Source organism: Chelonoidis abingdonii, chromosome 8 (assembly GCF_003597395.2).
Source record: "Chelonoidis abingdonii isolate Lonesome George chromosome 8, CheloAbing_2.0, whole genome shotgun sequence".
Classification (NCBI taxonomy): Eukaryota; Metazoa; Chordata; order Testudines; family Testudinidae; genus Chelonoidis; species Chelonoidis abingdonii.
Window position 1 is genome coordinate 66,985,430 of NC_133776.1, and position 16,767 is coordinate 67,002,196.

At 47.6% G+C, this 16,767-nt stretch overlaps 1 protein-coding gene across 2 annotated transcripts in view; it reads right to left on the reverse strand.

Annotated features, from left to right (window-relative positions):
* DRP2 (dystrophin related protein 2) overlaps positions 1 to 14,363 on the reverse strand; it is a 48,568-nt gene extending 34,205 nt beyond the window's left edge. For both annotated transcript variants that reach the window (XM_032772164.2, XM_032772162.2), the window contains exon 1: positions 13,996 to 14,363. The gene's annotated coding sequence lies outside the window, so the exon portion shown is untranslated. The remainder of the gene's footprint in view (positions 1 to 13,995) is intronic.
* Between the last annotated feature and the right edge of the window lie 2,404 nt (positions 14,364 to 16,767).

A 16,767-nucleotide genomic window follows, 5' to 3' on the forward strand; every position in this document is an offset into this window, starting at 1 on the left:
CAAGGAATATGAATGTGACGTGGGGCACATCTGTGCAGTGCAGCACTCCAAGAGGTGAAATGTGTGGACAAGTGGGGAAGGACGGCTAAGTATTGCATACGCCAGGGTTAGGCAACCTATGGCATAGGTGCCGAAGGCGGCACGCAAGCTGATTTTCAGTGGCACTCACACTGCCTGGGTCCTGGCCACCAGTCCGGGGGGGAAGTTCTGCATTTTAATTTAATTTTAAATGAAGCTTCTTAAACATTTTAAAAACCTTATTTACTTTACATACAACAACAGTTTAGTTATATATTATAGACATAGAAAGAGACCTTCTAAAAACGTTAAAATGTATTACTGGCACGCGAAACCTTAAATTAGAGTGAATAAATGAAGACTTGGCACAGCACTTATGAAAGGTCCCTGGCATACGCATATGTCCACTGCAGTGTCGAGAGATTCTGCCCTCTCCCAGGTCTGCCACCTAGAAGCCGGGTTTCCCCAGGGAATCCTAATAGGGTCCAGCCACCAGCCTTCACGTTAAAGCCATAAAAAGGGCTGTTTCAAAAGGGGTCCGTGAGAAAGGAGAAGTGAGGCAGCTGGAAGAAAGCGTGGCTGCCTCCCTTGAGGGGGGTGGCTGTCACACATTCTGAGGCACTGATCATTTCTGATGGGTTCTCATCAGACAGAAACAGGCAATACACTCTCCAAAGCCTCCAATAGCACTGAACAGCCAGGCGAGGAGAAAGTCCCCCAGCCACAGCTGTGTCTGTCTCTCCATTCACAGGCCTCTGTTCCGTTTGCTCGTGCTCTTACACTCCCTCCCCTCCCCAGTCACACACACACTGAGAGAACAGCTCATCTTATTATGATTTATTTTAATCCTTTAGCAGTTTCTGGCTCCATCTCCCACAGAGCACCCTGTACTGTGCTCTTCAATATGCCAATAATCCCCCAGTCCTGTCCCCTAACCTTCCCTGCCCATCTGCATGAATGTCAGATATTGCACATTGCAGTGACTCCCCTCCTCAGCCCTCGAGGAAGTTATTAATTTGATGCACTTATGGCTAGAGTTCCAGGATCCTGAGTTCCCTGAGCCCCATTGGCCAAATTACCCCCGGTGTAACTCCACTGAAACAGTGGATGACTTCTGCCTTATGTTTCAAAATTACTAAGACCAGATTCTTCCACATCTCCTTGTACACCAGGAGTAGGTAACCTATGGCACAAGTGCTGAAGGCGGCACGCAAGCTGATTTTCAGTGGCACTCACAGTGCCTGGGTCCTGGCCACTGGTCCGGGGGGGGCTCTGCATTTTATTTAATTTTAAATGAAGCTTCTTAAACATTTTAAAAACCTTATTTACTTTACATACAACAATAGTTTAGTTATATATTATAGACTTGTAGAAAGAGACCTGGTCTAGAACATTAATGATGATTGGACTGGCACGCAAAACCTTAAATCAGAGTGAAATGAATGAAGACTCGGACACACCGCTTCTGAAAGTATCAGAGGGGTAGCCGTGTTAGTCTGGATCTGTAAAAGCAGCAAGAATCCTGTGCACCTTATAGACTAACAGACGTTTTGAGCATGAGCTTTCGTGGTGTGAATACCCACTTCGTCGATGCATGTGGTGGAAATTTCCAGGGCAGGAGTAATATATGCTAGCAAGCAAGCTAGAGATAACAAGGTTAGTTAATCAGGGGGATGAGGCCTGTTCTAGCAGCTGGAGGTGTGAAAACCAAGAGAGAAGAAACTGTTCTGTAGTTGGCAAGCCATTCACAGTCTTTGTTCAATCCTGAGCTGATGGTGTCAAATTTGCAGATGAACTGAAGCTCACCAGTTTCTCTTTGAAGTCTGGTCCTGAGTTTTTTGCTGCAGGATGGCCACCTTAAGGTATGCTTTAGTGTGGCCAGAAGAGTTGAATGCTCTCCTACAGGTTTTTGATATTGCCATTCCTAATATCTGATTTGTGTCCATTTATCCTTTTCTTAGAGACTGTCCAGTTTGGCGATGTACATAGCAGAGGGGCATTGCTGGCATATGATGGCGTATATTACATTGGTGGATGTGCAGGTGAATGAACGGTGATGGGTGGTGCTGATCTGGTAGGTCCTGTGATGTGTCGCTGGTGTAGATAGTGGGCAGAGTTGGCATCGGAAGGTTGTTGCATGGATTGGTTCCTGACTGGAGTTTGCTATGGTTGGTGCGCAGTTTGGTGAATACGTTTCAGGTGGCAGGTTGTCGTTGAGCGAGGATGGCCTGCCACCAAGCCTGTGAAAGTGTGGATCATGTCCAGGATGGTGTAGATCCGTAATTTCTAGCTTGCTTGCTAGATATATATACCTGCCCTGGAATTTCAGCTTGTGTATGATCTCTAGCTTGCTTGCTAGCATATATATACCTGCCCCTGGAAATTTCCACTACATGCATCTGACGAAGTGGGTATTCACCCACAAAAGCTCATGCTCCAAAACGTCTGTTAGTCTATAAGGTGCCACAGGACTCTCTGCTGCTTTTACACTTCTGAAAGGTTGCCAATCCCTGCTGTACACACTCCCAACAAACTCCTGAAAGGGAATGGTCTTCTCCTGGTCCCCCTAATTCATCTCTCAACGGGTCAGGCCAGGCAGCACAGCTGAAAGTGGAGCTGAAAGTCTAAGGCCCTAGATATCCTCTTCAGTAAATATACAGACAGATTAATCAGTGGTGAACACTATGATATGGCTGGAAAATCAGGGCCATACCACTGATGAAAGAGTCCATAATGCATTCAGTCTGGCTGCGATACCAGGGGGTCTGGTTCTCTTTTCCTTAATTAGTCTCTAGTGCAAACTACAATACAGTTACAGTGTTATGTTCTGGCCAGTCCTCCCACCGTGGGCCACTGCTTAAGTAGCTGCTCCTGTAGGAGGCAATGTGGCTACAGTTTTACGGGCTGCACACTCCTCTTCACCCCTCTGCTGAAATATGCAGTGCACCATGGCTTCCCACGCCTGACATCAGCTCTGCACCTTGCTTTTGGATCAGTCTTTCTGCACAGGACAGCCACTCCTTTGAAGAGAGGTTGGGGGATAATTCTGGGGCTATAGGACATGCATGGATTCCATGTCCCCTAGCAGCTGTACTGAGAGAGAATGGTGAAGGCAGCCCACTCTCTACAAAGCTGAATTTCTGATGCAGAAAAGGGGAGGGCTGTGTGGAGATCCCTCACGAGTAATATGGGTCAAGCAGAGCGCCTCACAGTGCTCTATGCAACACCATAATGGAACAAAGCCTTTTTGACTCAGTAGCCACAGACCAGACAGGGCTGGAAATACAAGCAACAGCCCTTCCAGTTGGATGCCTTTGCCACCACTAACAGCATGCCCGGTGAGAGACAGGTAGATTCTGCATCACGCTCCCTACAGAGACCTTAAAACAAGCTTGAAAACAAGAATTCAACAACAGTTCCTGTGACATGTTAGCAACAAAGCCTAGCATGGAATTTTAGCATATAGCACACGACATTCAGCTAGGGACAAAGAAACAGATACTCAGTGGGAGTGATGAGAATGCCAGAAGAGTCCTGGGGGTAGACAGGTGGCACCATCTGACCAACAAACTCTCCACTGCCCACCAGCAAGTGCTCCATAGACTCTGGGAACTTGAGGGACCATTACTGAGTTACTGAAGTGTTTTAAAGGATGACCATGTAATAGCCTGGCTAAGTGGCCACTCCACAAGGATAGAGCAGTTTCAGATATTCAAAGGCTGTTAACATCAAGGAGAGAGGAGAATCACTTGGGGTGAAATTAAAAGGCAAAATTTAAGTAAGCTGACTATCAGGACAACAGTGAGCTCTCAAAAGCTGTAGAATAGGCTCTCAAGGGAAGGGTGGAAGGCCCATCACTCAGGATATTTAAACTAGACTGGAAGATCAGCTTATCTACTGTAGGGAGGAACTCTCCCATACTGTGAGATGCTGCAACCTTGCATCAGCTGGGAATCCTTCTTTTCTCTATGGCATAGTTCTGTGGGGAAGGTGCTTCCTAGAGCCAAACTCCCATGGGTGGAAGAGAGAGAGAAATACTTATCCATCACATCAGCAGCTGTTTATCTCACCCCTGGCCCTCTATGTGCAGTGAAGTGATAAACAGCACATCCCTGGAGATGGAGCATAGGTCAGGACCCTGGACCTGCAGTCACATTACAGAGTGCAGAATGGCTGACCCCATTGTGTTTGTGCAGGTGTGCATGCACTGGAGAGTGTGAAGACGTCTAGGCCTTTGGTATAACCCACCCCGCTCCGGATTATTCCTGGGGCACTGTGTAAAAACAACCTGTATTAATGCTATTCAGAGCAGCACTAATCAATCATTCTGTGGGCTCTGCCCCGCACCACAGGGATTGCAGAGTGTGGAAGCAGCCCACATTACTGGTGATGGGTGGAGGACGAAGAGACACACTGTGGGTATGTGACTAGGGTTTCCCACACATTTCCAGCCTCCACCTCCTAATCAGACCCTGTCCATACAGCATTCCCTTTGGATCTGCAGAGTGGCACACAGGCCTGACAGCCACACAGTTAAATCCATTGTGACACTGCACCCCATAATGCTTTATAGAAATATGCTTATGAGTGTAAATATGACATAACTGGATTATGTTTTATGCTAGATATTTCAAGTAACATATCTTTGCAAAGGTTATGATCTACTGAGTGTGTTCATCCTATTTGTATAGATGTATCATTCTTGTATCTGAAACTAGAAATACGAAGTATAACTCTGAGGGCCTATTGTAATTATGCAAAGTGTGGGCCATTAATGGTGGCTTGGAAGGCTCCCATTAACCAGGACAATTGGTTGTAAATGTCTCTATTTACTTGTAAGGTTCCTGTACACCTGCATGCTGGCAAGTGGGTAATGAAGTCTTACGCTGACATGTGATCATGTCACCTGAACTGGAATCCAGGTTTAACCTGGTGCTTTTCCATTTAGAAAGAGGGGTGGGAACCCAGAGAGGGACAAAGGATTCCTGCCTTGTGCAAAAGATATATAAGTGGGTGGAACAGAACAAAGGGGGTGGCAGGCATGAGAAATCCCCTAGCTACCACCTGAGCTGGAACAAAGACTGTACCACGGGAAAGGATTGGGCCCAGACTAGAAGGAGGCTAGCCTGTCAAAGAAGCTTATGGGAACATCTAAGGGTGACATTTACCTGCATTGTTTCCTACTGTATTAGGCTTAGACTTGTGTGTTTTATTTTATTTTGTTTGGTAATTTACTTTATTCTGTTATTCTGGAACCACTTAAAATCCTACTTTTTATATTTATTAAAATCACTTTTTACTTCTGAATTAACCCAGAGTATGCATTAACCTGGGGGGAGGGGGCAAACACCTGTGCATCTCTCTCTATCAGTGTTATAGAGGGCAGACAATTTATGAGTTTACCCTGTATAAGCTTTATACAGAGTAAAATGGATTGATTTGGGGGTTTGGACCCCATTGGGAGCTGGGTATCTGAGTGCTGCAGACAAGAACACTTTTAAGCTGTTTTCAGTTAAGCCTGCAGCTTGCAGGGGACGTGGCTCAGACTTGGATCTCTGTTTGCAGCAGGCAGGCGTGTCTGGCTCAAACAAGGCAAGGCACTGAAGTCCCAAGCTGGCAGGGAAAACAGGCTCAGAGGTAGTCCCAGCACATCAGGTCGCAGTCCCAAAGGGGTTTCTGTGACCCAACCCGTCACACCCGTCTGGGTGTGAGATGAGTGAGTTCCCTGTGTGCCCTTCTGAAGAGGAAGGGAAATATGCTGAGGCCTGTGTGAACAGGGGCTGGTGAAAATTCACAGACATGAGTGCAAACCCTGAAATGATAACTGGCCCTTTTCCTGGGGCACACATCCCCATGTAATATAGGCTGGATTTTTCTCCAATGGTGCAGGCCTCCCCCATAAAGCTGACTGGCCCTTTCCCTAGTAACGAGTGCCCCAGCAGAAACTGGCCAATCTTTCCCCCAGTTTGCGGTACAGGAAATATAAACTATGCGCAGACAATAGTGTTATGCATTTCATGAGACTGCACCAGGACTTCAAACTGCTATTATACCTTCAGTGACCAGTTATATTTCAGATCACAATAATCACTTTGCTGAGAAATAAGTAATGTGCAGGTCTTGGCATTACTTTTAAATGCTGGAATGGTGCCGCGTTAATGTGGTTTCAAGATAAACTGGATGGTTGTTTAAAACACACGCATACACACACACACACCTCCCACAGATTTTTCCTCTTGTTGATCAAGCTGCACCTGCTTCAAAATCAGTAAGGGCAAGATTGGCCTATTGTACTGACTTGAAAAGCAGTCTGACAAAAGAAACTAATAGCCATTGCTAAACCAATTCTGCTTCCAATTCTAGAATATGGATTATTGCTTCACTGAGGAATCTAGTCTACAGAATTTCTTCTATTCAGAAGCCCATTTCAGCAGCATTTGCTGATTTGCTCAAGTGCCAACATTTAGGTAGATTTGCTGAATGAAGTCAGACCTTTGCTCGATCTCTTTTGGCATCCTGCCTCTGGCCACGGTCCAACCTCACGACTGAGAGGAAGATGACCATTCATCTACAAACTACACGCCTGACCTCTGGCCCCCAGAAGCATACAATTTGATTGACCTTATTTTTATAAATGAGCCTAAGTCGAACCCCCTCAAATTTCAGAGAAGTTCTCATCTTAAGACAAATTGTGTGGCTGTTTCATAGCTCTATGCCGACTAGATTAAGCAATCTTCAGTCTTTGGGGAAGTTTGAACTGGATCCAAACTTTGGACTTCAGACTCTATATGACTTGTTTTACATACTGAACATACAACACCTTCACAGTGTAGCTTGCAGGAAAGGCCAAGAAATTGTTTCTATCACAATCCCCCATTTCCAATCACTACCTTCCTCAAAAATGTTCCTTTGAGACTAAAACTTTCAAGTCAGGGTCTTGGCCTAAAGGGAACTATTTATTTGGTGAATGTTTGAGCTAAGGCTTCTTAGCCACTATCCAGTTGTAGCAATGGAAATACAAATACATACTTGCTCCATTGCTAGAACGGTTAATGACTTTTTTGTTAGCTAATTTATTGCACAATGAAAGAATAACTGAGTATTCAGGAGGGGAAGGAAGGCAGGAGGGTTTAGGATATTTCAAAGTTCAAATGCTGTTTATGCATATGTAGCAGAGAAGCTTTTGTTGCAGTTTTAGTTACACCTTAACAGGATCCTGAACGAGCTGAGAAGCTGGACTTGCGATACTGCACTCAACACATATTGTTCCAGAATAAACAGTTGTCTTCTGGACATGCAATAAGTACTTGTTCCTGGGAACCAGGGCCAGCAGGACTTCTTCCTGAGACACTGGAGTTAGGGACTGAAGGCAGAAAAACAGGAGATATGCTGCCTAGGAATTGGTCTACAAGTAAGAGCTCCTTCCTGGAATGGGTATCTTTAGTCTTCTCCCTAGAACCACCCTGTGTGCCCTATGTCACAGACACACCACTGCTTGTCACTCTGGAGGGAAGAAAAGAGCAGAGACAACACCCTACACAGGAACCTCAACCCATGGCGGAAAAAGAAGAGGTGATGTCAATGATTAAACATGGGATGTGACCGGGCCTAGCACCAGGCATGTCCTGTGACAATTAGCTGTTAGGAACTTGTAGCTCCTTCCTCTCCCTCCTTAGGGAGGAGAATACTCCTTTTCCCCCAACTGAACTAAGTATCTAGGTCCCCTGCATTACATGTACTGAAACATTTAATGTGTAAAGGCCACCCCCACCCCCATTAAAGTAAAATGAAACCTCCGACGCAACTGGTATCACCCTCGTGCCACATTAGATGTGCTGGGTCATCTAATGAATGAAACTTGGACCCTGATCCCATGGGGAAATAAAGGGCCTGACATCAGTGTAACTGACAGAACTTGGCACCTTGCAAGATCAGGCCCTGGGGCCATAGGCCAGGGAAGAAGGCCTGCGTGGAGGATCTAGGTGTGTACATGGAAAACACTAAGGAGAGCGTCCTGCTGAAGAAGCAGAATCTCTCTCTCCCCAACATGGAAAAAACATGTTCTGTTCTGTTAATACAGGACTCAAGCTGAGGAACTGCACATACAAAAGTCAGGGAATGCAGAAGGTAATGTTCCTACAGCAACGTTAACTAGGCCATCCCACACACACACACACTCACTATGTAGCCTTCACCGTTCCTCTTTGTCTGGCTACATGCAAGCCATAGCACATTATTTAAGAGGAGGTTAAATGCAACTTCTTTCTTATGCCTCCCCCTACGCTTAAAATAGTTTGCCAAACTGCTCCCTCCTTAAAGCCCATTTTGACTAATCTTATCTTTCCTACGTCATTCTCACCAATCTCTTCTCACCCTCCTCTATTACATAGTAATTATATTTACTACAGTAGCACTTAGCAGACCCAGCTGTGATTGTAGCCCCATTGTGCTAGACAGAGAAAGTCTCCGCCCCGAAGAACTCACAATCTACGTAGATAGGACAGGAAAAGAGCGAGAGACAGGAAGCATTATCTCAATTTTACAGATGGAGGAAGTGAAGCATGGAGATTAAGTCACCAAAGTCGTCTGTGGTAGCACCAAGAATTGAACCCTGATCTCTAGGATCCCAGTACACAGCTCTAGCCGTGAGACAATGCTGCTTCTCCCTAGATAAACTACTGTCCTGAATCTTTTCTTTGTCGTCTTTTAGACAGACAATCTGTACTCTTCTTTCCCTGCTCTTTGAGGGGAAGAATGACTCTTACACTAGGTTCTGAAATATGCACCATCCATTTATCAAGCTATTTAAACAATTAGCCATGTTAGCTTCCTGGTGCTTCATCTCTCACTCTTAATGTTGCATTAATACATGTTTTTGTGCATTGACTATTATTGGCCTACAATCACCCAAGTTCTCAAACATCCAACCACAGCATGTAGTTCTCCAGCCTCAAGAGGCTGTGAATTTTGTAGGCGGAGTGTACGCTGTATGAAGTAATATCCCCCCAGGAACGTATAAGTACTATCCTGTTCTTGTTTTGCAGAACATGGAAAGGAAGTGGGGACTGAGCAATTTACACGCTACTCTTAAGCACTCCAATCAGGCCATTTGGGAAGTGGACTCGTTTTGCTAGGTATGGCTTGTTACACAAGATTTACAATAGCACCTATGTGCTTTTAGCATTAGCCACTGAGCCTGAAACAGAGGCTGTGTATGCAGCATTCTTTAAAATATCATTAGAGTCTGAAATTCACTGGACATTTTAGAGAACTTGGACTTTTTGTTTGACTGGAACCCACTTAACTCCTTAAGCATCACATTTTGCCTGGCCTTGCTTGATGGTCAAATGTCATCTTAAAGACGTATTCCAGTCTGACCACAGAATCATAGAGCCATAAGGTTAGAAGGGACCGCAAGAGTCATCTAGTCTAACCCCCTGCCAAGATGCAGGATTTGTTGGGTCTAAACCATCCCAGACAGATGGGTATCTAGCCTCCTTTGGAAAACCTCCAGTGAAGGAGCTTCCACAACCTCCCGAGGCGTCTGTTCCCTTGTCCTACTGTTCTTACAGCTAGGAAGTTTTTCTTGAGATTTAATCTAAATCTGCTATGCTGTAGTTTAAACCCATTGCCCCTTGTCCTGCCCTCTGTGATCAGCTGTGTCCCTGGTTTTATTTAATCATCTCTACTTTACATAGTGCTTAATATGTATGGTTTATATCTCCCAGGCTGTGACCTGGAAAGAGACTGTCTTCATCATTTTCTGGTTAAATAAAATCTAGACAAAGCCTCTATTACTCAACACGCAACACCTGTAAGTGTCAGTGAGCACAGGTCCCTGGATAAGAGGCAGTTCAAAACTGCATGGCTTTATAACACAGCCCTTTCCTGTTGGGCCCATTACACATGGGGGCATCACCAGGGGCTTGTGTGGTATAACATGCACTGCCAGGAAAAGGAACACTCATCACCGGGAAGTGTCAAGTGTTGATATGTACCAGTGCAAACTGGGAGCCCCAAGGTATTAGGGGTGAACACACAGAACAGGTCTGCTGGGGAATGGAAACCCCAAGGCACTGCGTGTGTATTTTGGGGATCAGCACCCCCAAGGCCTTGAATTGCGTATTCAAGGAAAGGATTCTCCCCATGGGGTAACACAAAGACTAACTGAATAGCAAATTCTAGCTGCTTAAGAGAGATTACTTAGTGGAGGAGGAAGGAACCAAGACGTAAAGGACCCGGTCTTGGGACACAGGGAGGACACAGACTTTCTAAAGGTTTGATTTGTTTTTTAAACTTAAAAAAAAAAAAAACGAAACCCACAAATTGTCAAAAGTGGCATTCCCCAACTGTCAACACATTTAAAATCCATGGGCAATTCAGCGCTCTCCACCACTCCAGCGGTGCCACACATGCCAGAGCCCTGTTAGTAAACCCATTGCCAGTACTACATACTTGCCATACCAAGGGTGTAGGTGAGAAGAAACTGGAGGTAACTGGAAACGGGATGGATTGGGGCACTAGTAAGAATACGCATAGGCGGCGAGTTATATGGGCCTGTGGTGCCAGTGCTCCACCAATATTCAGGAACGTGGGCCCGACTCCATCAATGTTTGGGCTTATATTTTCAGAGCTGTCCCATCCATAGGACGGACCAGGGATACCACCCTGGGTCCCGCGCTTCAGGGGAACACAGGCACCAGCGCAGCCTGGGGCGCTAGTGAGTGGCCTATCACCAGCAGCAGCAAGCAACCTGGCCCCAGCCTGCCCCGCTCCACCTCTTCCTGCCCCTGCTCTGCCCCCATTCCGCCCCTTCCCCCAAACCCCCGCCCCACCTCTTTCCCGATTCCGCCCCCTCCCCCGAGTGATGCCAGGAGCCAGTGGAGCAGGGTGGAGCGGAGCCAAGTTGCTTCCTGCTGCTTGCACGAGGCTCCCCACTAGACCCCCCAGGCAGGGGTGAAAGTAACTTAAAGGACTTGACTGTACTCCGGAATCCTGAGGAGGGACGTGGCCTCCACTGGAAGAGGCGGAGCCTTTAAATCCCCAGGCCCTTTAAATCAGGATTTAAAGGGCCCAAGGCTAGGGCTGTGGTAGCAGAAGCTGGGAGCCCCAAGCCCTTTAAATCACCCCCTGAACTCCCAGCTGCAGTGGTGGCTGGGAGCCCTAAGGTTCGGGGGCAATTTAAATGGAGTGATTTAAAGGGCTTGGGGCTCTAGCTGCTGCTACCGCAGCAAAGCCCTGGGCCCTTTAAATTGCTGACAGAGCCCCAGGGCTCCAGCAGCAGGGTCCGGGGCTCTGGCTGCCGCTACCCTCCAGGACCCTTTAAATCGTCTCCAGAGCTCTGCTGCTGGAGCCCTGGGGTAGCGGCAGCAGGGCTATGGTGGCTATTTAAAGGGCCCGGGGTGGTAGAGGCAGCAGGAGCCCCAAACTCTTTCAATAGCCACCAGAGCCCTGCCGCCACTACCCCAGGGCTCCGTTAGGCTCCGTGGGCTATTTAAAGGGCCCGGGCCCTTTAAATAGTCCCCGGAGCCCTGGGGTAGCAGCAATGCGGCTCCAGCAGTGATTTAAAGGGCCTGGGGCGGTAGCAGTGGCAGGAGCCCTGGGCCCTTTAAATCGCCACCCGAGCCCCGCAGCTGCTACCCCAGGGCTCTGGCAGCAGGGCTCTGGCAGCAATTAAAAGGGCCCTGGGCTGCAGTCCTTTAAATTGCTGCCTCAGGAAGCCAGTCCACCCCGGTATGGCGCATCAGCTCTTGCTAGCAGGGGTGGCAGGTTTGTAGAAATTTTGGTGGTGCCCAGAACCTGCCCCTGCCCAAACTGTGCCCCCCCACAAACTACACCCCCAACTTGCCCAAGACTCTGGGAGGGAGTTTGGGTGGGGGAGGAGGTCTGGGGTTCAGGCCCTGGGCTGGGGCAGGGGACTGGGGTGCAGGAGAGGTGCAGGGTGCAGGCTCTGTGAGGGAATTTGGGGATGGGAGAGAGTGTGGAGGGAGGGGGTGCAGGTTCTGGGAGGGAGTTTGGGGATAAGAGGCATGGGGAGGGAGGGGATGCAGGGGTGAGGGCTGTAGGGTGAGGCTGGGTGTGGATTTGGGATGTGGCTGGGGATGAGGGGTGTGGGGTGTGGGAAGGGACTCAGGGCTGAGGCAGAGGGTTAGGGTGCAGGAGGATGAGGGCTCTGGCTGGGGCTGGAGATGAGGGGTTTGGGGTGTTGGAGAGGCTCAGGGCTAGGACAGAAGGTTGGGATGAGGGGGGATGAGGGCTCTGGCTGGGAGCGTGGGCTCTGGGGTGGGGCAGAGCTGGGGATGAGTTTGGGGTGCAGGCAGGCTGCCCTGGAACTGGACACAGAGAGAAGGACTCCCCCCAGTCCTCTCCCTGCTGGCAGCAGCGAGCTCTGGGATAGGGACCCCCTTCTCCCCTCCCCACTGTCACTGCATGTGCTCCTACGGCCCCTCTCAGGTCCAGGAATCCCCCTCGCCTCCCCTGTGGTGGGTGCCATGCCGGGGGAGGAGGCTGCCATCACATGTGCACCTCCTCCCCTGCTGCTGCCCCTCACTGTAGCCTCATTGGAGCTGCCCCTTGCCCAGCATGGGGCAAGAGCAGTGACTGCGGGTAGGGGGGTGGCTGTACTGGTGGAGGGTCCCACTGGAAAATGAAAGGGTCTGAGGGGGAAGGGCAGCCTGCCCTGGCAGTAGTAAAGGGGGGCACTAGGACCCTGTGGCGGCAGTTAATGCAGGCAGGCAGCATGGAGCTGTAGGGGATGGGGAGAGACAGGACCCAGGGAGGTGCATCGGGGCAGCAAAGCGGGGCTGGGGCTCCCTAAGGGGAGGCACAGGGGAGGCAGCAGGGGGAGCCAGGAGGGAGACCCGGCCCCGAACATTCGTGGAGCCGGGCTCCCAGACTCTCAATTTTGCTGGAGCCAGGAGGTAGAGTCAGAGAGGGAGAGAATGCTCCATTTTCTTGCCAGTAGCTACTGCACCTTTTCTTACCGGTCCTCCATACCGGTCCGTACCGGCTTACTTTCACCTCTGCTCCCAGGTCACCCTGGACCTTGCGTCCCCTTGAAGCACAGAGGCCCCCCAAAGCACAGGGGCCAAGGCAGTTGCCCCGGCCTGTCCTAGCGACAGGACAACTCTGCTTGGACTCATTCTGGGCACTACCAAAAATTATACAAACCTGCCACCCATGACAGTACATTGCAGGGCTATGCAATACCCAGGTCTTGGCTGCTGAGACTGGGAAGGAGGTAGAAGTAGAATGCTCAGCTCTGGAGAGCAGGAAGTGGCCCATGTCCTCTGTAGACTATTATAGAGCAGAACTGATGGTTTCTGGAAGTAATCCTGGCTAGCCCTCCTCAGGCAGAAGAATGCTAGTTGTAATATGGGTCCTCAGTGGGAGAAGAGGGGAGCAGGAGTGGGAGGGGTTATAAGAGCGGGGGGGGGCGGATAATATAAAAGCAGCGGCAAGACTGAACAAGGAAGTGAATGAAAGGCCAGAGCTGGGACCATAGTCCCTATTGCTTCTCTTATCCCAGCTCACTACTTGAAAAGAGCTTTAGGGTCCGCTTTCTGCAGGCTCGTCTTTTAAGGGGAATGCTAGAAGACCACGAAGCCCTGATCCAAGCAGCCCTTCAGCTCAGCAGAAAGCTTCTGTCGGTGTAAATAAACCTCTGATTTTAAAAGAATCAAAGCTGGAGATAATTGCAAAGCTTGCTATTGCTGTTTTTCTCAGGAATCTGCATCTACTTATGATTCCCTGAGCTCTTTCCTGTGGAATCAAAGTCTTGGCTGCCTGTCTCTCCCCCACCCCCTATCCCCTTTCTTTTCCATGCAAGTTTCTCCACACGCACAAACACAGACAGTATACCGTGCACAGACAGATGGATGCACACACAGCACAATGCTGAGGCTAACCATACATTGGTAATTTCCCTCTCCCTGCAAAGCCAGGAGCTGGCTAGGAAATAATTTATCTGTGGCCTACCTTCCGATTCCGTCAGGTCTGAAATGAATGCAGCAGCTGGGCTTCAGTGGCAGGGATTGGGGCTGACTCTGTGAATCAGCAAAGAAGTCCCTGTGACAAGGATGCATGCTAAGGCTCAGCGCTGCTGTGTGCATGCTCTCTGTCTCTCCTCCTCCACCACCCTGTGCTTCTGTGTTGCTATGCAATCATATCACCAAGAGTAACAGCATCTCTCCAACCTCAGGCAGAGATACCCTTGACTGGGCAATGCAGGAACACACCAAGGGCAGCTCTGTGAAGTGCCTGGAATTTTGGAGGTTCCTTGGCTAGAGATCAAAGGAAGGAATAGAAGCGGGGAGATACAAAGAAAGAAAGACACACATGGAGGGAGGAGGAGACAAAATACACACAGAGGTAAAGAGAGAGGGAGAGAGAAATACAGACACAAAGGCACTACAGCGTGACCTCTGGAGACCTGACAGACTGCTGGATTCACACACAGTCCATGCAGCCTGCTGATGTCTATTAACAGCGTTTCTGGAGTGATGTGGCAGCTTTTGTTTTAGGATACCTATGTCCGTGTGTGTGCTGGAAATTGCTAAACAAGTTCTCAGTTAAGGAATAAAGCAGCTTAAATAAAAACCCAGGTATTCTTTATTCTTACATTGAATTTAATAATTTCTGTTTCTTTTGCAAAAAAAAAAAAACTAGATGGGTCCAACAATCCCAGACTTGGGGTATGAAATCCCAACCCAAATTTTGCCAAGTTTGGTACTATTTGGATTCAGTCCCTTAGAGGCAGAGGGCTTGAGCACTAACTTGGCTTTGAAACCACATTCAGACCTGGGATTTGGATCTGTGCCCGTATGTAACAAATAAATAGTTATAGTTACACTTTGTACTTTTTTTACCACCTTCCTCTCAAGGATCTCAAAGCACTATACTATTATTTAATAATTCTTATCTCCACTGCTATGATGATCAGTGCTCCCCACAACACACCTTTCGAGATCCATGGGTCCTACACATGCCTATCACATGTGGTGTACCTCATCGAGTGCATCAAATGCATCACCAATAATTACGTGGGTGAAACCAGACAATCACTATGCTCTTGAATGAACTCACAGAAAAATGATAAAAGACCTGTAGGCAAACACTTTTCACAAAGTGATCACTCTATATCTGACCTGTCCTCATCCTCAAAGGAAGCCTACGTGACACCTTCAAAAGAAAAGCCCAGGAGCTTAAATTCATAACTCCGCCAAGACTCTAAAAATCATGATCTCAGCAGAGATACTGATTTTTATGACTCATTACAACAATCTGTGAAACCCACTCACCCTCCTTTGTCCTATGACTGCAGAGATGTTAATTGTCCACTTCTTAAATGATCTGCAACACCCTTTATGCTAAATAACCTGTCTTGTTTTGTATTTAGCTGTGACACTCTGAATACCTTTCCCAGTCCTGAAAAAGCACTTTGAATAGGTGCTTATTTCCTTCACCAACAGAAATTAGTCCAGTAAGAGATGATCTCACCCACCTGTCTCTCTCATATCTGGAATCAACCAGCTACAACAATGCCTCAACAAGGAATTTTTCCTGTCTGTTTGCCAGGGAACACTGTTCCATAAAGCAGCTATGCCCCTAGTCCACTCAACACCAGGTCCATGGGTGTTCACACAGGGGTTTGCAGGAGTTAATGGGAGTCAAGCTGGTGCCTCAACACCTTTAGGACCCCACGTGCAGAACTAGTTGCCTTTTAGGCCTGGTTTACACAACAAAATTAGGTTGGTTTAGCTACATAAATCAGAGGTATGAAAAATCCACATCTCTAGCAGAATTGTTAAGCTGACCTAAGTCCCCAGGTGGACAGCATTAGGTTGATGGAAGAATTCTTCTGTCAATGTACCTACCACATTTCAGGGAAGAAGATTGTGTCTACACTGTTGTGAGTCTGTAGTATTAAGTGTAGACAAGCCCTTAGTGCTTGGCATGCTAGGGCTTGGAGCCGCCTTGGTCTTAGCACAGTTCCCAGTGAACAAAGTGTGCACATCATAATTGCGACTAACTGGTACCCTTGTCAGTCTCAGCACTGGGACGTAAGGACTGACTAGGCCATGAAGATTTTCACCCTTTCCCTCTGAGATGAACCCTCCAGATCAGGAGTAGAGCTGTGTGGAAAATGCTCTTCCCTGGCCCCTGACAATTTTCAAGATATCAAAAAAATTCCAGACCTGAATTGGGATGAAAAGTGGAAGTTTCAAAAATTTGTGAACTCAAAATCTGAAAAAAAAATTAGCACTTTAGATCAACCAAAACAAAGTATTTTGATTGTTCTGAAATGCTTTATTTTAATTTTGACCTTTTTATTTAACTTTTTTTATTACATTTAACACTAACATTTCAAAATGAAAAAAGTTGTTTTGAGTCAAAAATCCAAAGCTTTTCAGTGTGAAGATGTTGCAACAGTACACTGACAATTTTGAAATTTATTTCCCTTATAATTTTTCAAGTCGGGAGATTTGTCAAGACGAACTCTGCTTTGTGAACAGTTTTGGTTTGAATGAACTGGCATTTGGGGGTTCACTGAAAAAATTCCCAACCAGCTCCAATCAGGAGTGAGGCTGTGCACACGACACCTGTGCTGTCGATAAATATAAGGCTCATGTAAACATTTGGAAAAAGAAAATAGATCTTAAAATAAATAACATCTCAACTGTGGTGTCCAAGCACAACTGAGCAAATTAAGCATGTAGCAACAGGTCATACTGTGCTTGTCCTAGCTTG